Source organism: Phoca vitulina, unplaced genomic scaffold (genome assembly GCF_004348235.1).
Source record: "Phoca vitulina isolate PV1807 unplaced genomic scaffold, GSC_HSeal_1.0 scaffold35, whole genome shotgun sequence".
NCBI classification, from domain to species: domain Eukaryota; kingdom Metazoa; phylum Chordata; class Mammalia; order Carnivora; family Phocidae; genus Phoca; species Phoca vitulina.
The window spans coordinates 14,141,346-14,163,732 of NW_022589738.1; the positions used below are offsets into that span (position 1 = coordinate 14,141,346).

General features: G+C 46.4%; 1 long non-coding RNA gene and 1 pseudogene across 1 annotated transcript in view; one reads left to right on the forward strand and one right to left on the reverse strand.

The window, feature by feature from the left end:
• The window catches only part of LOC116645957, a 12,828-nt gene extending 1,771 nt beyond the window's left edge, over positions 1–11,057 (reverse strand). Inside the window, exons 1-2 of the long non-coding RNA XR_004302061.1 lie at positions 10,913–11,057; positions 8,991–9,077 (exon numbers count right to left, since the gene is read on the reverse strand). This is a non-coding gene — a long non-coding RNA (uncharacterized LOC116645957). The remainder of the gene's footprint in view (positions 1–8,990; positions 9,078–10,912) is intronic.
• Positions 11,058–18,295: 7,238 nt separating this feature from the next.
• On the forward strand, positions 18,296–19,102 carry LOC116646022 (annotated as a pseudogene).
• Positions 19,103–22,387: the final 3,285 nt, after the last annotated feature.

The following is a 22,387-nucleotide window of genomic DNA, read 5'->3' on the forward strand; positions in this document are numbered from 1 at the left end:
TGGTGTCCGACAGAGATCAACAGAAAAAACGGCTTGCAAGGATTGAAAGTTATTCATTGAATAAACTCTTAGCAAGTGTTGGATTTTTTTTTCCCCCAATAGGTGATCTTTTTTTTTTTTCTTCTGCTTTCTTAATTTACTACCAAAGCACAAAATCTAATGAAATGGCCCTAAATAAGCGAAGTGCAGCTTCTGGGGCCTCTACTCAATGTCAAGGGCAGCAATGCTGCCGCTTCCACCGAAGGCCCCACTTTCAGGAGTTTTTCGGTGTTTATTTTTATTATTATTATTATTATTTTACTTAGTATTATTTTTTAAGTAGGCTCCACTCCCAAGGTGGGGCTTGAACTCACCACCCCCCGATCAAGAGTCACATGCTCTACCACCTGAGGCAGTCAGGTGCCCCCCCCAACTCTGGGGCTTTTTTAAATCATTTTTTTAACAATGAAAACCCAACTGAAAATTGCGGCCTGGCAAACAATTCTGTTTAGTCCTCATCTGGCAAAGCACGCTCTTGCCTGAAAAGGCAGGCATAAGGAAATGAATATGGAAGCGTGTCCTCGGTCATGTGATTTCTCCAAGTTTGCTGTACCCGGTGTCTGTTCCTCCTCCGCTGGCTCATTAAAAACAGTCCCCAGCTTTGACGTCTTGCTAACCCCATCACACTCCACTGGCCCCGTTGGGAAATCCCTCCACGCGAGGAGCCACACACAGCAGGAACTAAATTAGTTCACAATGCTCCCTCCGGGAATCGAACCCGTGCAGTTGGACTCCAGGGCGCAAACACCACACCTTAGCATCAATCGGATCAAATTCTTTTTTAAGTCTTTTTAAAAAAGATTTTATTTGAGAACGTGCACACGCAGGGGTAGAGGGAGAAGCAGACTCCCCACCCCCACCGAGCAGGAAGCCCAACATGGGGGTACTCGATCCCAGGACTCTGGGATCATGACCTGAGCCCAACACAGATGCTTCACCAACTGGGCCACCCAGGCGCCCCTGGATCAAATTCTTTGTCATAGTTGTGGTCCGCTAGAGCTGACCTGAATGATTTAGTAAAAATAGATGTCTCAACCGCACAATAATTTGACTTATGATCTCTGTATGTAAAATCTGCCTGATAACACAGAAGCACTTATTTTTGTAATTTTTTTAAAGCCTTCATAAATAGCGATTCCAGTAGGTTCACTCTGGGCTTCCTTAAGGACCTCGTAGGAAGCCGGTACTCCCGGTGGACAGCAGCTGTTTTGAGCACCGGCTGTTAACTCCACCCTAGAAAGCACCTGCGTTCTGACTGAAATGTACAGTTTGCAATGTACTAAGGACAAGCAGAAGTCTTCACAGGTTCCTTTCCTGTACGGGGTCAAAACAAGTCCGATGGATCAAATGGGGAGAAATGAGGCCTCCTGCTGGTAGTAAATGGTTTTGTGCCCTTCTCTTTACCTATACCCTCAGCCTGTCAATGAATTTTAAGGTAAGGAATTAGAAAGCTGCCTCTAGGTAACTAGTTCTCAACTATGCCAGATATTAACATTTTAGTAACTGGAAAGCAGCACCAGTCTCTCATTAGCATAAATCTCCTTGACTGCCCACGCATTCTACCCTGGAAGAAAATACATTTTCCCCCATGAGACTCAAAGCTATTTTCATTGGGAATAAAAATAAATGCAACCCACAAGCATCATTTTTCCCCCGAAATTGGCTCTTGTGGGGGAAGATAAAGGTTACTCACCACTAAGAGATTTCTAAAAGCTACAAGAGGTTCTGATTTGAACAGTGTGATTTCTAATTAGCTAAAGACCCCATGAATGCCTGATTAAGAAAACCTACATGGGCTGGTGTCAGTCAAAGGGTACAAATCTTCAGTTTTAAGAAGAATAAGGTCGGGGCGCCTGTCTGGCTCAGATAGTAGAGCATCTGACTCTTGATCTTCAGGGTTGTGAGTTCGAGCCCCTGGTTGGGTGTGGAGATTACTTAAAAATAAAAAAAATTTAGGGGCGCCTGGGTGGCTCAGTCGGTTAAGCATCTGCCTTCGGCTCAGGTCATGATCCCAGGGTCCTGGGATCGAGCCCCGCATCAGGCTCCTTGCTCAGCCAGGAGCCTGCTTCTCCCTCTCCCACTCCCCCTGCTTGTGTTCCCTCTCTTGCTGTGTTTCTCTCTCTGTCAAATAAATAAAATCTTAAAAAAAAAATAAAAATTTTTTTTTAAAAATTTAAAAAAAAGGTCTAAGGATCTAATGTACAGCATGGTAACTATAATTAATATATTATTGTAGACTTGAAAGTTGTTGAGAATAGATCTTAAACATGCTCACCACACACACACACACACACACAGCCAACTATGTTTTAACTATGTGAGGTGATGGATGTGTTAATTATTTTGATCTTGGCAATCATTCTACAATATATATGCATATTATCATGCTGTGCACTTTAACTATATACAATTATATTTGTCAATTATTACTCAGTAAAGTTTTGACGTTCATTTATTTTTAAGTAATCTCTATACCCAACGTGGGGCTCGAACTCACAACCCAGAGATCAAGAGTCTCATGCTCTACCAACTGAGCCAGGCAGGTGTCTGCAAAGATTCTTTTTTTTTTTTTTTAATTTTTAATTTTTTAAGTAATCAGTAAAGTTTTAAAAAAGCAAACTGCAAGAATAACTAAAGAAGGAAACAAGATAACCAGATGGGAAGCTCCCAGGGGTCCTAAGGAAGGGATCCAAGGAGGGCGGGTTTCTAAACACTGGGCTGGTCCCCAAACCTCATACTCTGAGGATCTGTCTGGTCAAAATGAGGCAGATGAGGGCGCCTGGGTGGCTCAGTTGGTTGAGCGACTGCCTTCAGCTCAGGTCATGATCCTGGAGTCCCGGGATCGAGTCCCACATCGGGCTCCCTGCTCAGCGGGGAGTCTGCTTCTCCCTCTGACCCTCCTCCCTCTCATGCTCTCTCTCATTCTCTCCCTCGCAAATAAATAAAATCTTAAAAAAAAAAAAAAAAAATAAAAAAAAAAAAAAAATGAGGCAGATGAGAGAAATCAAAACAACACCGTAAGATTCTCATAAAACTGAAACTGCTCCATTTAAAAGATGGTCCTATGAGATTATAGGATCTTTGGACCTTTTAAAATTCAAATGTCCATCCTTATATGATGATGATACTAGTGGGTTGTTGTTGTTTTTTTAATTCTCTAACTTGTCAAAACACAAAATTGGCAAACTAATGTTGGTCTCCTTTAAAAAAAAAAAGTGGGGCGCCTGGGTGGCTCATTTGGTTAAGCGACTGCCTTTAGCTCGGGTCGTGATCCCAGGGTCCTGGGATCGAGCCCTGCACAGGGCTCCCTGCTCAGCAGGAAGCCTGCTTCTCCCTCTCCCACTCCCCCTGCTGTGTTCCCTTTCTCACTGTCTCTCTCTCTCTGTTAATTAAATAAATTAAATATTTTTTTTAAAAAAGTGATTGAGATCTACACATATAAGCAGATTGAAAGTGGAGGAATAGGAAAACATTTATCATGCAAATGGAAGTGAAAAGAAAGCTAGGGTAGCAATACTTATATCAGACAAAATAGACTTTAAAATAAACTGTAGGGGCGCCTGGGTGGCTCAGTCAGTTAAGTGTCTCTCTTTTTTTTTTTTTTTAAGATTTTCTTTATTTATTTGACAGAGAGAGACACAGCGAGAGAGGGAACACAAGCAGGGGGAGTGGGAGAGGGAGAAGCAGGCTTCCCACTGAGCAGGGAGCCTGATGCGGGGCTCGATCCCAGGACCCCGGGATCATGACCTGAGCCGAAGGCAGACGCTTAACGACTGAGCCACCCAGGCGCCCCAAGTGTCTGACTCTTGATCTCAGCTCGGGTCTTGATCTCAGGGTCGTGAGTTCAAGCCCCACGTTGGGTGCCATGCTGAGCATGGAGCCTACTTAACAAAAAATAAAATAAATAAAGACTGTAATGAGACAAAGAAGGACACTACATAATCATAAAGGGGACAACCCTACAAGAAGGTATAACAATTGTAAATATTTATGCACCCGACATGGAAGTACCCAAATTACATAAAGCAGCAATTAACAAACATAAAGGAAGAAATCAATAGTAATACAATAATCGTAGGGGACTTTAACACCCCCACTTACATCAATGGATAGATCATCCAAACAGAAAACCAACAAGGAAAGAGTGGCTCTGAATGACACATTGGACCAGATGGGTCTAACAGATATATTCAGAACATTCCATCCTAAAACAGCAGAAAACACATTCTTTTCAAGTGCACATGAAATATTCTCCAGAAAAGATCACATTAAGCCACAAAGCAAGTCTCAATAAATTAAAAAAGACTTAAATCAAACCATGCATCTTTTCTGAAGACAATGCTACGAAACCAGAAATAAACCACAGAAAAAAAAAAAACCTGGACGGAACACAAATACATGGAGGTTAAATAACATGCTACTAAACAATGAATGGGTCAACCAAGACATTAATGAGAAAATCAAAAAATACATAAAGAATAAAAATGAAAACACAGTGGTCCAAAATCTTTGGGATGCAGCAAAAGCTGTTCTAAGATTATAGCAATCCTACCTCAAGAAGCAAGAAAAATCTCACATCAATGACCTAACCTTACAAGAAAAGGAGTCAGGAAAAAAAGAACAAAGAAAAGCCAAAACAAGTAGGAGGAAAGAAATAACAAACATTAGAGCAGAAATAAATTAAATAGAAACTAAAAAAAAAACAATAGATCAATGAAACCAGGAGGTGGTTCTTTGAAAAGATCAACAAAGTTGATAAACCTTTAGCCACATTGATAAAAAAAAAAGAGAGAGAGAGACGGCGGGGGGGGGGGGGGGGGGACAAAAAAAAAAAAAAAAAAAGGGAGCGAAAAAAATAAACAAAATCAGAAATGACAACCAACATCACAGAAATACAAAGGATTATTACAGTATATTATGAAAAATTATATGCAAACAAATTGGACAACCTAGAAGAAATGGATAAATTCCTAGAAACATATCGTCCCAAAACTGAATCAGGAAGAAATAGAAAATATGAACAGACCGGTTACCAGCAATGAAACTGAATCAGTGATCAACAAACTTCCATCAAACAAAAGTCCAGGACCAGATGGCTTCAGAGGGGAATTCTACCAAACTGTTATTTATTTATTTATTTATTTATTAAATATTTTATTTATTTATTTGACAGAGAGACACAGTGAGAGAGGGAACACAAGCAGGGGGAGTGGGGGAGGGAGAAGCAGGCTTCCTGTGGAGCAGGGAGCCCGATGTGGGGCTTGATCCCAGGACCCCTGGATCAGGACCCGAGCCAAAGGCAGATGCTCAACGACTGAGCCACCCAGGCACCCCACTACCAAACTTTTAAAGAAGAGTTAATACTTATTCTTCAAAAACTATTCCAAAAAATAGATGAGGAAGGAAAGCTTCCAAATTCATTCTATGAGGGCAGCATTACCCTGATTCCAAAACCAGATAAAGACACCACAAAAAAGAGAACAGGCCAGTATCTCTGATGAATACAGATACAAAAATTATCAACAAAATATCAGCAAACTAAATCCAACAATACATTTTAAAAAATAATTCACCACGATCTAGTGGATTTATTCCAGGGATACAAGGGTGGTTCAATATTCACAAATCAATCAACGTGATCCATCTTATCAACAAGACAAAGGACAAAAGCCATATGATCATTTCAATAGACGCAGAAAAAGCATTTGACAAAGTACAACATCCATTCATGATAAAAACTCTCAACAAAGTAGAGGTAGAGGGAACATACCTCAACATAATAAAGGACATATATGAAAAACCCACAGCTAATATCATCCTCGAAGGGAAAAACTGAGAGCTTTTCCCCTAAAATCAAACAAGACAAGGATGTTCACTCTTACCCCTTTTATTCAACATCGTACTGGAAGTCCTAACCACAGCAATCAGACAACAAAAAGAAATAAAAGGCATCCAAATTGGCAAGGAAAAAATAAAACTTTCAGTATTTGCAGATGACATGGTACTATATATAGAAAACCTTAAAGACTCCACCAAAAAACTATCAGAACTAATCAATGAATTCAGTAAAATCGCAGAATACAAAATCAATATACAGAAATCTATTGCATTTCTATACACTCATAATGAAGTAGCAGAAAGAGAAAGAAAACAACCCCATTTACAACTGCACCAAAAAGAATAAAATGCCTACAAATAAACTTAACCAAGGAGGTGAAAGAGCTGTACTCTGAAAACTATAAAACACTGATGAAAGAAATTAAAGATGACACAAACAGAAAGATATTCTATGCCCATGGATTGGGAAAGCCAATATTGTTAAAATGTCCATACTACCCAAAGCAACTTACATATTTAATGCAATCCCTATCAAAATGCCAACAGCATTTTTCACAGAACTAGAACAAATCATCCTAAAATTTGTATGGAACCACAAAAGACCCAGAATAACCAAAGCAATCTTTTTTTTTTTTTTTTTAAGATTTTTATTTATTTATTTGAGACTCAGTGAGAGAGGGAACACAAGCAGGGAGAGAGGGAGAGGGAGAAGCAGGCTCCCCGACTTAAATGTGAGACCTGAAACTATAAAAATCCTAGAAGACAGCACAGGCAGTAATCTCTCTGATATTGGCTGAGGCAACATTTGTCTAGATATGTCTCCTCAAGCAAAGGAAACAAAAGCAAAAATAAACTATTGGAAAAAAATAAAATAAAATAAACTATTGGGACTACATCAAAATAAAAAGCTTCTTCACAGCAAAGGAAACAGTCAACAAAACAAAAACACAACCTACTGAATGGGAGAAGATATTTGCAAATGACCTATCTGATAAAGGGTTAGTATCCAAAATATATAAAGAACTTATACAACTTGCAGAACATTTTTTATACTAAACCACCATTTTGGTAAGAAAAATACACAGTCACATACACACATACACATGTATGCACATACACACATACATGTGTGTTTCTTATTCCTATAACATCTTCAGAATAACTTTTAAAACACTGAGGGCGCCTGGGTGGTTCAGTTGGTTAAGTGTCTGACTCTTGGTTTCAGCTCAGGTCATGATCTCAGGGTCATGGGATTGAGCCCTGAGTCGGGCCCCACGCTGACTGGGGAGTCTGCTTGAGATTCCCTCTCTCCCTCTCCCCCCACCCTGCTCCTGCTCTCTCAAATAAATAAATAAATCTTTAAAAAAAATTTTTTTAAACTGGTATAATTGGTAACCTCTGAGGGAAAAAAATGTATGCACATGAACTGACGATAGAAGCAACACATTTTTCAATATAAACCCTTCATACCTTTTGCTTTTGCAACATGTCTATATCATTAACTCAATAAGATTTAAAAATAAATTAGTCACTGAAATGATAAAATTATTAAAAATAACAGAATTATACAACACCAAAAAAAAAAAAAAAAAAATCCAAATAATCCAATTTAAAAATGGCCAGAAGCCATGAACAGACATTTCTCCAAAGACATCCAGATGGCCGACAGACACATGAAAAGATGCGCAACACCACTTGGCATCAGGGAACTACAAATCAAAACTACAATGAGATACCACCTCATACCTGTCAGAATGGCTAAAATCAGTAACACAAGAAACAACAGGTTCTGGTGAGGCTGTGGAGAGAAAGGACAACCCTTGTGCACTGTTGGTGGGAATGCAAACTGGTGCAGCCACTGTGTTAAACAGTATCATCAAGTCTCCTCTAAAACTTAAAAAGAGGGGCGCCTGGGTGGCTCAGTCGGTTTAGCATCTGCCTTCAGCTCAGGTCATGATCCCGGGGTCCTGGGATTGAGCCCTACATCGGGCTCCCTACTCCGTGGGGAGCCTGCTTCTCCCTCTCCGGGCCGCTCCCCCTGCTTGTGCTCTGTGTGTGTGTGTGTCAAATAAATAAATAAAATCTTAAAAAAAAAAATGAAAATAACTTAAAAAGATAATTACCATACAATCCAGTAACTCCACTACTGGGTATTTACCCAAAGAAAACCAAAACACTAATTTGAAAGGATACATGCACCCTTATGTGTATTGCAGCATTATTTACACTAGTCAAGATATAAAAGCAACCTATGTGTCCATCAATAGATGAATGGAGAGGCGCCTGGATGGCTCAGTCGGTTAAACGTCTGCCTTCAGCTCAGGTCATGATCTCAGGGTCCTGGGATGGAGCCCCGCATCGGGCTCCCTGCTCGGTGGGGAGCCTGCTTTTCCCTCTTCCCCCCTGCTTGTGCTCACGTGCTCTCTCTCTCTCAAATAAATAAAATATTTAAAAAAATAGATGAATGGATAGTAAAGTTGTGGTATATATACACAATAGAATACCACTCAGCCATAAAAAAGCATGAAATCTTGCCATTAGCAACAACATGGATGGAGCTAGAGGGTATTATGCTAAGTGAAATCAGTCAGAGAAAGACAAATACCGTATGATCTCACTCATGTGGAATTTAAGAAATAAATGAACAAAGAAAAAAGAGAGACAAACCAAAAAACAGACTCCTAACTCTAGAGAACAAACAGATGGTCACCAGAGGGGAGGTGGCTTGGGGGGATGGGTGAAATAGGTGATGGGGATGAAGGACGGCACTTGTTGTCATGAGCGCTGAGTAATGAATACAACTGTTCAATCACTATCCCGTACACCTAAAACTAATATAACACTGTACGTTAATTCTACTAGAATTTAAAAATAAAATAAAACAAAAAAATTTTTTTTTCAAATGGAACCTGGAAATCTGAGAGCAGCTCACCCATGGTATGTCAGGAAATGCTGAATTCCAAATGACCTGATTTGGAATGGAGCTGCTCCTGTTCACTGAGCAGCTGATTTCTAGTCAAGAGCAGGGTGGAACAGAGAGGAGGAAGGCGGGTTTATTTTCTGTAACTAGAAGACTTGACAGGTCAAAGGACCCCCAGCCATTAAAATCTTACCTTGATCTGGTTTGTTCACGGATCCACAGGCCCAGGGAAGATTCCCTGCATGTGGACTTGGAGACAGAGTCCCCCACGCAGAGATTTCTGGAAGTAAAGAGGGAGATCAGCTACCTTTCCTAGAACTGGCCATCACAACGTGCCCCTCTCCCTTGGCAAAGAAAGACCACGCTGGTCTGCTCGTGCAGGGGGTGCTCCCCAGGCTCCCCGCACCCTTCCCCGCCCCACAGACAGCCAGTCTCCCCTCTTCTTGCTTCATATCGGGGCCTGAGGCCGAGCCTGATGAGCCCCGAGGTTCCCCCGGCTAGGGTGGGGGGCCGTTCACATCCGAGCATCAGCAGGGAGTGCTGCACTCAGAGGAACCCCCAGACGAGAGCAAGACACAGAGGAAAGCTACATGATTCTCTATTCAGAATCGCCAAAATGTGGAAACGGCTCGAGTGCCCATTCACAGCGGAATGGATAAACAGAATGCACTACAACTATGTCCGCACGATGGAATATTTTTCGGCCACCAAAAGGAACGAAGTACCCGTACACGCTAGGACACGGATGAACCTTGGAAGCATCACGCTCCGGGAAAGCCAACGACCAAATATTCTGTGATTCCATCTGTCTGAAATACCCAGAATAGGCGAATCCATAGGGACAGAAAGAGTAGTGGTTGCCTGGGGCTGGGAGAGGGGTGGGGATAGGGAGTGACAGCTAATGGTACCGGTTCCCTTTTGTGGTGATAAAAATGTTCTGGGGGCGCCAGGGTGGCTCAGTCGTTAAGCGTCTGCCTTCCGCTCGGGTCCTGGGATCGAGCCCCGCATCGGGCTCCCTGCTCAGCGGGAAGCCTGCTTCTCCCTCTCCCACTCCCCCTGCTTGTGTTCCCTCTCTCGCTGTGTCTCTCTGTCAAATAAATAAAATCTTAAAAAAAAAATGTTCTGGAACTAGATAAAGTTGATGGTTGCACGACACTGGGACTGGAAGTAATGCTAATGAACTATACGCTTTAAGGTGATTAAAACAATGACTTCTGTGTTATGCTGATTTACACACGCACACACACACACCCGTGTGCCTTTTCTGCCTGGGGCTGCAAGGAAGTCTCGCACCCCCTCAGCCCGCCCCCCACGGGTTCCACAGATACCCTCCTGTACCTTCTCTGTTGGCCAACCCTTCCCGCCCCCTGTCCCCCACCCTACCCCCACCTCCAATCAGTAGCTATTGTGATTGTGCCGAGTCCACAACGGGCCGGGCCCAGCCCAGCAGCCTCCCACACCTGACCCGGGGCTATCCCAGGGTTCAGCTGTGGGGACTGATGATCGGCATATTCATCACAGTGATTTTCTCACCTGAATCCCTTGCTTCTGCTTCCTCGCCCCAACCCTCTACTCAGACCTAGAAGGGGAGCTCTGGACAGTCTCCCGGAGACCCCCGGGGCCCTGACGCCCAGCGGTCAAAGACAATACTTGTTGAAAACCTGAGCTACGGCCACGGCTCCCAGACCCAAGCCAGCCAGCCTCGGAGGGGGCTGCCCCGCGGGATGGGCCCTCCTCCCAGGGCACAGCCTGGCCTCCAAATAGGGGCGGTGCGGACCCCAGCGGATCCCGCGGCCCAGCTCCGGGTGGTGCCACCAACACAGGCCCTCCGAGGCCCGGCGCCTTCTTCTCTAGCTGGTGTGCCCACGCCGGCTCGCGGTCCCGACCTGTCACAAGCACCCCGGAATCACCTACTAAGCCCCCCTCCCAGGTCCCAGACACCCCAAATCAAGAGCAGGGGTGTCCTGTACGCTTTAGGAGCCTGACAGGTGGCCAAGTCCCCAGAGGAGGCCTAGTGCTGGGGAAGCCACCCTCCCCTCGCCCCGCAGACCTCAGCAGGGGGCCCGGCCCTTTGCCCCCCGGGGGCTCATGGGTAAGGAAAACTCTTCTGTGCACCTGAAAGGGGTCCCCGAACTTCAGTGAGGAAGCCGGCGCGCTCCCTGAGGCTCCTGCCCCATCACGAGCAGTCGTTCAAACCCGAGCGGGGTCCGCGCCAGGCCCTGCGGCCTTGACCTGGGTTCCGCCGGCGTGGACCGGCCGCGCCGAGCACCTGCGCGCAGAGCACCGGAAGTCCCCGGGAGCCGGTCCAGCCGCGAGACGCCGCGGTCCCCTTGGCAACCGAGCGCACGCGGCCGGTGCTCCGGGATGGGGGTGTGGTGCCCTCTAGAGGCCACGGGGCCGCACGGCCGGAGACCGGGTCGGCACTAGGGGGCTCCTGCGCGTGCCGGAGGCCGGCAGGTGCGGGAGCGAGGTGGACGCAGAGGCGAGCCGCTTGTTCAAGGTCGTAGGGAGACGCAGATCCGAGCCTTCCGGAGTCGGCCCTTTGGTATTCCGCTGCCGCTCGTTAAAGAAAGAAACAAAAAACCCTCGCACACTCACACCCGCCCGGAGCTAATGAAGCTGAAGTGAGGGGGCGCCTCATTTGCTGAAGACCCTCGGCGGGGCCCCAGAAATGTATTCACCTGGTCACGTGTATTGCTACAGTTTGCAGAAGTGAATGATTTGAGCTGTAATTAATTAAGGTCGCTCTCTTCCCGCTCTGACCCTCTGTCACACTTCCCCTCTGGTCCTGGAGAGGCCCAGGGCCTTTGGGGTCTGGCAAAGGGGAAGTGGAGTTGGGAATACATTGAGTGTGCCTTTAATGGGAACTGTTTACATATGCAGTTATTACCGGCCATCCCGGGGTAGGAATGACTTCCGGGAATAATCCCACTGCCCACCTGGCATCATGACATCGAGCACTACAGCAGCTGGGGCGTGGGAGGAGGAGAAATGAGGTTTGAAATGTGCAGAGCGCAAGCTAGTCTGTGGGAAATTCTTCCAATCTCCAAATGCCTCAACTTGTGAGCAGATCAAAACAGAAATTTGTCCTCCCAAGAATATCATCAATAATGCAGTGAATATAATTGCAAAATCCCTATAAAATGAAATTATTTTTCAGGTGTGTCCATATGTAACCAATAGAAACAATTCTGGCATGGAAAAATAAACTGTAACAAATTCTTTTTTCAGATCATACCAAAGGAGAAAGCGATAAATTTTGAATAGAGGTAATAAATAGGTTCTTGGTTTGTTTAATCATCTACTTAATGAAAAGAAGTGAAGTATATGAACACAATGGGAAAATATTTAAATTTCCTGCTGATTTGACCAAAATACTGACATTGACAAAGATAACAGAAATCTCATAATAGACCTCCACAAGGCATTGAGGTCAAGTTGGCTGATAAGTATTGTTAATTCAGAGTATTTGAGATTGGTTCAGGGGAACTTGAATCCTTGATATGCCCTGAAAATGTACAGCTTTTCTATAAAAGAAACTTGATAGAGGTTTCCCCATATTTGACAGCAGTCCCCCAAATGTATACAGCATTACTAATAACAAATTGCGAAGCCGAAAATTTTCTAAACTATCAATAATGAAAACCAGGGCGCCTGGGTGGCTCAGATGGTTGAGCGTCTGCCTTCGGCTCGGGTCATGATCCCAGGGTCCTGGGATCGAGTCCCCAGGGGAGCCCGCTTCTCCCTCTGCCTCTCTCTCTCTCTTGTGAATAAATAAATTAAAAATCTTTAAAAAAAAAATAATGAAAACCAAATTTCCATCAACTACGCCAGAAGAAAAACAGAATAAGTTATCTTTCTATCCTCTTGCTAGAAAATGATATCACAAAATTGTTGTCATACAAAAAGGTGCTCAAAGAGTCTGCAGCCAAAAATTATAGGGGAAAAGCCTTGTAGGGGGTTGTCAAGCAGTTAACAAAAGTTTATGTCAGTTTTCTGAATTATGTGAGATTTGAGGTATTTCTCAGCCTTTAAAATGCTATGTGTTAGGTGCCTGGCTGGCTCAGTCAGTAGAGCAGGTAACTCTTGATCTTGATATCATAAGTTCTAGCCCCACGTTGGGTGTAGAGATTACTTTTTTTTTAATGCTATGTATTGTGTTTTCTTTCTTACTCTAAATAACATCCCTCTCCTACCTAATTCTGCATCCATTCTGTTCTTTTTTTCTCTTTAAGGGCTCCCCCAAATCATAAACTCTTCAAACAACCACAAAGCCTGGATCCACCCTCCCACCCATGTGCACACGCACTCACGTGCACACACACAGACACACTCATCTCACATACACAAGAACCAAGAAGAATCACAGGCTCACGGAGTAAAAAGAGGCCAAGACCCCTTCCCTAGAGACATTTGTGTGCTTTTGAGTAGCTCTTCTTATCGGTAAACAGGTGCGGTGAACGTAAGTCTGACATCAGACTTCTACTCCAGAAAATACATAGAATCATAAAATGCCCATCGATTTGTTAAAAGCTAGATCCGATGAGAATTATTTTTACTAATTAAGCTAATTTTACTAACAAAGCTAATTTTCCTGGGGGCGCCTGGCTGGCTCAGTTGGTAGAGCATGTGACTCTTGAGCTCTGGGTTGTGAGTTCGAGCCCCATGTTGGGTGCAGAGATTGCTTGAGAATGAAATCTTTTTTTTTTTTTTTTTAAAGATTTTATTTATTTGACAGAGAGAGACACAGCGAGAGAGGGAACACAAGCAGGGGGAGTAGGAGAGGGAGAAGCAGGCCTCCCGCCGAGCAGAGAGCCTGATGCGGGGCTCGATCCCAGGACCCTGCGATCACGACCCAAGCTGAAGGCAGACACTCAACGACTGAGCCACCCAGGCGCCCCGAAATCTTTTTTTTTTTTTTTAAGCTAATTTTCCCGTTGGTTTCCCCAATGCCTTCCATTCCTTTAATGTCACCCCCAAAGGAATTGCAGAGGACAGTTTTGGGCCATTATTTCGCCATTCCCCTCAGACAGAAGGAGTGGTTTTTCTTCCTCGTTAGCCTCTTGTGTATTTTTAGATTGTCATCATCTGTTATGCAAAAAAAAAAAAAAAATCAAACTTATTTTTTATCTTAATATTTCACGAGCCAAACTTCCTTTGTTCTATTGACATTTGTAGAAAGAGGTTTTTTAAAAGTCTGCTGCTCAGAATAAAGCAGCCACACCTGCAGAGAGGTACCTTGTCCATTTGAATGTGCAGTAATATCCTCCTTGGTAGGGAGCTTCTAGTCCCATGATGGTTTCTTCCTGTCAGGTGGTACTAGAAGAAAAAACATAAGAGGCATAAGGGTATGCCAGATGGTGAAAAATAGGTTTACGGCACCAAAATAGTGTTGTTTTTTATTAAAAACTAGGCTAGTATTGAATGCCAGAAGGTGTGAAACCCAGCTCTGAGTAAGAATCTCCACATTTAGCATTAATCTTGGCCCATCTGAGCCTCCCACCAGGGGAAGCAGAGTGGGCCCACCAGCCTGCCTGGGGGCATTGCTGCCGGGCTGCTCGCACAGCATCCTGGAGGCCCGACGGAGAGCAGGTGGGCCTGCTTCTTGGGAGGGCCAGCTTGGGCTCCCAACCCCTTCCTATCCCCGTGCCCACCGCCATCACGCCGGAAGTTCTCGGCTAGTTGCTCTCTGGCTCACCCACTTTCTTTCATATTGGATTCTGAAATCCAAGAACCCATAAGGCTGGATCCTGGACCTCCAAGAAGTTCTAGGCTTCTTCAGCATCAATGAAGGTAATAGCTATCTCCAAAAGTGTTCCCAGAACCCTTAGTGGCCAGTGTCCCTCAAACACTCCAACTTAAGGGAAACCAGCATCTGAGAGGGTTAGGCTCCTCACCAGGAAAGTCCTTATTTACCTCCATCACCACACTCTGAGACAGTTAGCTTTTGCTACAAAACAATCCACCACCAAACTTAGTGCCTTAAGATACCAACTTTTTTTTTTTTAGAGAGAGAGAGAGCACGCAAGCGAGGGGGGAGGGGCAGAGAGAGTAAGAGAGAGTCTCAAGCAGACTCCACACTGAGCATGGAGCCTGATGCAGGGGGCTTGATCTCAGGACCCTGAGATCATGACCTGAGCCAAAATCAAGAGTCAGATGCTTAACCAACTGAACCACCTAGGAGCCCCATCCAACTCTTGATTTAGCTCTTGATTCTGTGGACTGGCAATCTGGGCTTGGTCCACTGATGCACGTGGTTCATGCCCACGTCTATAGTATCCACTGCCAAGGTGGCTGGGGCAGGCTGGTTTGGGATGGCCTCAGCCGGTCAGATTGTCTTTCTCCCACATGGTCTTGGCATCCCCCAGCAGGCGAGCCTGGGTCTGTTCATAGGGACGTGGCTGGGTTGCAGGAGAGCAAACAGAAACAGCAAAAATGCTCAAGGCTTCTTGACACGCCTGGACCAGGCATGACGTTTGGTATTCGGATTGGTCAGAGCAAGTCCCAAGACCAGGTTCAAGGGCTACACCTCTTGATGGGAGGACCTGCTCTGCATTGAGGAGGGTACAGGTACAGGGAGGGTAATAATTGTGGCCATATGTTTTCTTTAAATATTTTATATTGTGGGGCACCTGGCTGGCTCAGTCGGTAGAGCAGGCAACTCTTGATCTCGGTGTTGTGAGTTCAAGCCCCACATTGGGCGTGGAGCTTACTTAAAAAAAAATTTTTTTTTTGTATTGTGGTAAAATATACATAACATCAAAATTACCCTTTTATCCATTTTTAGGTGTACATTCAAGTGGCATGAAATACATTCACATTGTACAACCATCACCACCATTCATTTCCAGAGCATTTTTTAAATATACTTTTTAAAAAATGCTATCTTTTATTCATTTAGCATTTTTGAGTTAGTATAGGACCATTTCTTTTCACTGCCTCAAAAAATCCTCTGTGTTCTGCCTATTTATCCCTCTCTCTCCCCCAACCCCTGGTAACCGCCATCTTTTTACTGTCTCCGTAGTTTTGCCTTTTCCAAAATGTCATATAGTTGGAAGTATACAGTATGTAGACTTTTCAGATTGGCTTCTTTCACTTAGTAACATGCATCTAAGTTTCCTCCATGACTTTACATGGCTTGACAGCTCATTTCTTTTTAGTGCTGAGTCATACTTTACTGTGTGGATGTACCACTGTTTATCCACTCACCTACTGAAAACATCTTGGTTGCATCTAAGTTTTGGCAATTACGAACAAGCTGCTATAAACATCTGTGTGCACGTTTTTGTGTGGACATAAGCTTTCAAAGCCTTTGGATAAATACCAAGGAACGCATTTGCTGGATTATATGGTAAGCCTATGTTTAGTGTTTTTTGTGTGTTTTTTTTCTTCACACTTTTTAAAAAGTAGGGGCACCTGGGTAGCTCAGTCAGTTAAGCGTCTGCCTTCAGCTCAGGTCATGGTCCCGGGTCCTGGGATTGAGCCCCGCATCGGGCTCCCTGCTCGGCAGGAAGCCTGCTTCTCCCTCTCCCACTCCCCCTGCTTGTGTTCCCTCTCTCGCTGTGTCTCTCTCTGTCAAATAAATAAATAAATAAATAAATAAATAAATAATAAATAAAATCTTTAAAAAATAAAAAAAATAATCTCTATACCCAATGTGCAGCTTGAACTCATGACCCCAAGATGGAGAGTGGCACGCTCCACCGATTGAGCCAGCCAGGCCCCCTACCTATGTTCAGTTTTGTAAGAAACTGTCAAACTACTTTCCAAAGCCGCTGTACCATTTTGCATTCCCACCAGCAATGAATGAGCGTTCCCGTTGCTCCACATTCTCACCAGCCTTAGGTGTTGTCAACTCCAGAATTTTTCATCATCCCAAACTCAGACTCTGTACGGTGACTGCCCCTTTCCCCTTCCTCAGCCCCTGGCACCTCTATTCTACTGTCTGTTTCTATGAGTTAACTATTCTAGATACCTCATGCAACTGGAATCGTGGCCTTTTTTTTTTTTTTTTTTAATTGTGGCCATTTTGGAAAACAATCTGTCACCTACCCTTAGAACGGGGCTCCAGATTCTTCATCATCTACTTCTGTCCCACATGCTGGGTGCGGCCTTCCTTCCCAGAGTCACGTGTGCGTGTAATCTCCAAGATGCCTGGTCTCCTAGGGTGTGGTGGTGGCCGATCTTATTCTGCCTGAAGCTCAGGGTTCAACTTGGACTTGGGAGTGGTGGTCAGTGCCCCAGGCAACTTAGCACAGACTTGCTCAGGCCCCCCTCTCTGTCCCCCCCCTTTTTAAAAAGATTTTATTTATTTATTTATTTGTCAGAGAGAGAGAGAGAGATCACAAGCAGTGGGAGCGGCAAGCAGTGGGAGAAGTGGGCTCCCCACTGAGCAAGGAGCCCAATGTGGGGCTCAATCCCAGGACCCTGGGATCATGACCTGAGCTGAAGGCAGATGCTTAGTTGACTGAGTCACCCAGGCATTCCCCTCTCTGTCCCTTTTGTGTCAGTCCTCTCACACTCCAGGGGGCAGGCATGATGCTTCTGACAGGCCCTGGCTGGCTGGGTCATGGGGGGAGTCAAGAGCTCCTCTAGCTGCCCAGACCAACTGCACTTTCCACACCCATGCGCCATCTCCCTGAGCTCAGCTAGCAGGCAGCAATGTGGCTGGCCTCTGCCACCCGGCGCCCTGGGCACAAAGGTGTGGAGACCCCAGGGAGGGAACACTTGAGATGCCCCTCCTTTTCATTGACCTTCAAACCCCCTATGATAACAGTGTTAGCCCCCAGCCTAGGACAGGAGAGGTGGAAGGGAAGGGAGAGAGAGGAAAAGCAGAATGAGGGGTGTGTGGTGAGGAATGAACCTTGCTCAGAAAAAGGGGCAGCCTTTGCCTTCAGCTCCTGGGAGGTGATCTCAACCTATGGAACGTCTTGCCTGGCAAGAGTGTCTTTGGTTCCAAGGGGGTCTTGGACCACACCAGATAGTGTAACAATGTGATTTACGGTGGGAGCTTTGGGTCCCACAGGCTCAGCTCAGCCTCCGGGGAGGGTGGGGGTGTTGGGGGGGGGGAATCAACCATGAGTATACGACTGACCTCCAGTAAACACTCTGGACACCGAGGCTCGGCTCAGGTGAGCTTCCCTGCTTGGTGATACTCCTATGGATTGTCATTCATAGTTGCTGGGAGGAGTTAATGCTGTCCATGATACCACCAGGAGATGACAATTGGAAGCTCTGTGTTTGGACCTTTCTGGACTGTTCCCTGTGTCTCTTCCCTTAACTGATTTTAATCAGTATCGTCTCACTGTAATAAATTATAACTGTGGGTATAACAACTTTCAGTGAGTTCTGTGAGTCTTTCTATCAAATAATCAAACCTGAAGGTGGTCTTGGGGACCCCTGAACTCTGCAGTTGGTGTGAGAAGTGTGGTCTTGTAGACTGGTCTTGTAGAGGGTGGTCTTGTAGACTGTTGCCTAGTTTTACAAGAGGGTACACAGATGGAGAGTGCTATCATGTTAACAGTAAATGCAAGAATAATGGTCATAACGCCCTTAGTCAGATGGAGCACGGGGATGCTTCTAGAAGCTGCCCAAGGAGAATCACAAGTTCAGTTCAAACTTGTGTTGGTTGGTGATGATGGTGCTGGAAAAACGACATTCGTAGAACATCATTTGACTGGTGAATTGGAGAAGTATGTGACTACGTTGGAGGTTGATGCCCATTGCCTTGTGTTCCACACCAGAAGAGGACCATTGAGTTCAATGTATGGAATCCAAGGGGTCAGGAGAAATTTGGTGGACCAAGGAGAGATGGCTGTTATATATGAACCCAGTGTGCCATCGTAATGTCTGATGTAACATCGAGCATTACTTCCAAGGGTGTGCCTCACTGGCATAGAGATTTGGTACAAGTATGTGAAAACATCCCCATCACGTTGGGTGGCATCAAAGTGGGTATTAAGGACAGGAAAGTTAAGGCAAAATCCATCATTTTCCATCGAAAGAAGAATCTTCAGTACTATGACATTTCTGCTAAAAGTAACTACAAACTTTGAGAAGCTCTTCCTTTGGCTTGTTTGAAAACTAACTTGAGACCCTCACTTGGAGTTCGTGGCCATGCCCGTTCTTGCCCCACCAGAGGTTGGCACAGACACAGTTCTGGTAGTGTGGTATGAGGCTGGTAGAGGGGGCCCCCACAGCGTGCCCAGAAACACCATCTCCACATGTACCAGATATCTCTATCCTTCTGTGGCTGGTGCGCAATTTCATGGCACCCACGCCAACCACAGGTTGGCGGCTCTCTAATGCATGTGCCTTCCGCCAATTAGACCACCTTTATTTTAAGTGCCTAATAGGAAGAGACACATTTGGTTTCAAAATCCATTTGCATTACAATAAGAAATTTCAACATCTCACCTGTCCACTAAAGGAAGGGCTGCTAGATGCTTTAAATATAATTCCAACTGTTGCACAATTTTAAATGGATGATAAAAAAAAAGTCAATTGCTTACCTGTGCTAACAAAGTTTCTCCTCAATGGTGACTATCAAGCATTCAAGTGTTAATCATCAAAAAGTCTAGATCGGGAATTATGTGTGGCTGCTGCAAGCATTAAACCTCATATAAAAAGTTAAGTTGATGAAAGCAAACTGTGCTAGATTGATTAAAGCCCACCAATCCCTCCTATGCTCCTTTGCACTGTGTAGTAGGTCCTCCCACGTCTTCCTCCCATCTAGGAGCCCGGCTATTTCTCCATCCCCCCACCCGAGAGTCTGGGCTGGCCCTGTGACCTGCTTCTGCCAATAGAAAGAGGTGGACGTGACTTGGGGCTCCCACAGTTAAGACAGGAAGCTTGAGGCTTCTGCCTTGATTCCCTTAGAAGGTTCGGGTTGCTACGTAAGAGTCCATCTAGCCTACTAGAACAGGAGAAGCCATGGAGGAGAGGAGACTTGAGGTGTCCTAGTCCACAGCCAGACATGCAAGTGAAGCCATCTTGGACCTTCTAGCCCAGCTGAGCCTCCCTCTTGAATGAGTCCAGTCAAAAGCCGCAGAGAAAGTGCCCGGCCAAGTGAGCACAATCATGACAGAGCATGTACTATTGCTGTTTTAGGCCAGTACACTTTGGGGTGGCTTGTTACACGGCAAAGGCTAACTAAAACACAAGCTCAATTTATCATTAAAAAAATGAAAGGATAGGGGCACCTGGGTGGCTTAGTCTGTTAAGCCTCTGACTCTTGATTTTGGCTCAGGCCATGTTCTCAGGGTGGTGGTATCGAGTCCTGCCCCGGGCCCCACACTCAGCCTGGAGTCAGCTTGAGATTCTCTAACTCTCCCTCTGCCCCTCCCCACCCTGCTCTCTCTTTCTCTCAAATAAGTAAATAAATCTTTAAAAAAAAAAATGAAAGTATAAGAACAGGAGGGGGAAGTGGGTGGGGAGAGAGATGAAACAAAATTGACCCTACCTTGATAATTGTTGAAGCTGAGGATTATCTACTCATCTGTTTTTTTATATGTGTGAAATTTTCAGTAGTATAAAGGAGAAAATAAAGGGAGGGTTGTGAAGACTTCATTAGGAAATTGTATATGCCTGCTGGGTATTTAACACCATTTTTAATAGTTTATATTTCATTTTCTTTACATGATTGCATAATACACACAATGAAATCATTCTTTCCTCCACCAGGCCCCATTTCGACTCTCCAAATACTCTCCAGTTCACCCCAGGAAGTCATTGGGATATTATATAATATAAATTTTCTGGGTGTTTCATGAGGTGAATGAAGATGAGGAGCCTGGTGTGACCCCACATCCAAAAACCTCGCCAAAGGCAGCTGGCGCCCCCACCAGGGTTCCAACAGGGCAGGCGCCCCTGGCCCCCACCCCTCCATCCTTCCCGGAGTGGGAGGAGCCGATGAGGAAGGCCCGCCTCCCGGCCCGCCCGCTCGGCTCTCCGGCCCGCCCTCCTGCCCACGCTCGGGCTCCGGCAGTGACTGTGCCCAGGCCCGCCTGCCGGATAGCGCACGCCCCGTCCTCGGGGTGGGAGTGAGGGTGCTGGGAGGGGCCGGAAAAGGCGGGCCAGCCTGAATTACGAACCGCTCCAAACCATCCGGGGAGGGGCCAGAAGCTTCTCTTAGACCGATCAGGCAGTCCTTCCAGCCCCTCCTCCAGCCTTGCGAGGGGACGAGTAGTGGGCGCACCGCCCTGGGCTCCCAGTCGCCCTGGGACGCCCCCGCTTTGGGGAGCGGGGAACCTCTGCCCCTCTGAGTCACACTCTCCGGGAGCCCCGGCACCCCTGGGCTCCGATCCTCGACGGCTGTACACCCGCGCGCAGCCCCGAAGTGAAGGGGTGACGGGGCGCGGCGTCGAGAGCCGGGGGCGGGACCAGCGCCGTCCCCGGCGGGGCGCCGGGCGGCCGGGGAGGTGGGGGGGGGGGGGGGCGGCCCGGGCCCGGCCGTGAGCGCCCCCCAGAGGCCGTCTGGAACCCGATTTTCCACCGCCTTATCGATGCCGTCCCGCTTCCTAACGTCGTTTGGAATGACTGATGCGGGCTCTCGGGCCTCGAAGCCACCGTCCCAGGAAGCCCTCTTTCCTTGCAAGGGCGCCCAGACCCCGCGGCGCGAGCGGGGAGGGAGAGAGGGAGGGAGGAGGGAGAAACGGGGGGTGGGGGGAGAGGAATGAATTGCATTGGCCGGTCGCATCCGCAGCGGATGATGCAGACACCCTCGGTGCGGCCCCCTCCCCCGGGGCCGAGCGCTCCGCTTCCCCACGCCAGGCTGCCGACAGATGAGCACACAGCACGCGGACCAGAACATCAACAAGGCTATTTTATTACTTCCTTTTTATTTATTTATTTTTTTGCACACTAATTAATAAATAAACTCCTGCACCGGAAAAGAAAAAAAAAAGGCAGCAAGCCAGAATCCAAACATCCTCTCGGTTGCCATTTGGTTATGTAAGAAGGAGGAATTAAGGCTAGTTGGCGGTAAAGAATTCCTCCGATGCCACGCTCCAAATCAGAGCCCCTGCAAGGCCTTAAATCAAAAGGGAAAGCGGGCACCAGCAGCAAGCACAGAAAGTGGGGCAGAGTTCTGTCAGCAGCTCACGTAATGCTCCTGCTCCTAGGGGACGATTGTCACATGTCGCAGAATTAGGCCCAGCTGAAAGCCACCAGCCCTCCACACCCCCTCCTAAGGCCACCCCCGCCCCCCCCTCCCCCCGCCTCCCCATTCACTTTCTGAGCAGTGCCGGGCTCCCAGGCCCCCGCCTCTACCCACCGTGGCCAGGGGTGCTGGGGCAGGGAGCAGACACCTGCCCCCAAGGTACAGGGCCACCAGAGTCTCCTCACCCAGGAATTTAGGATTGGGATGGAGAAAGGGAAAATGTATCTATGAAGAGCCAGAGGCCGTTCGGTGTAAACAGGGGAGCTATGGAAGGCTGTAGGCCTGAGGAGGCAGAGGGAGCAGTCTGCGAGCAGAAAAGGCCAAAGGAAGGAGGGAGAGAGGGAAGAGAGGAAGGGGGAGACCGAGCATAAAATGCTGCTAGCACTGAGAGGGGCAGGCCGCAGGTATTCTGTGCTCCTGGCTGCCTTCTC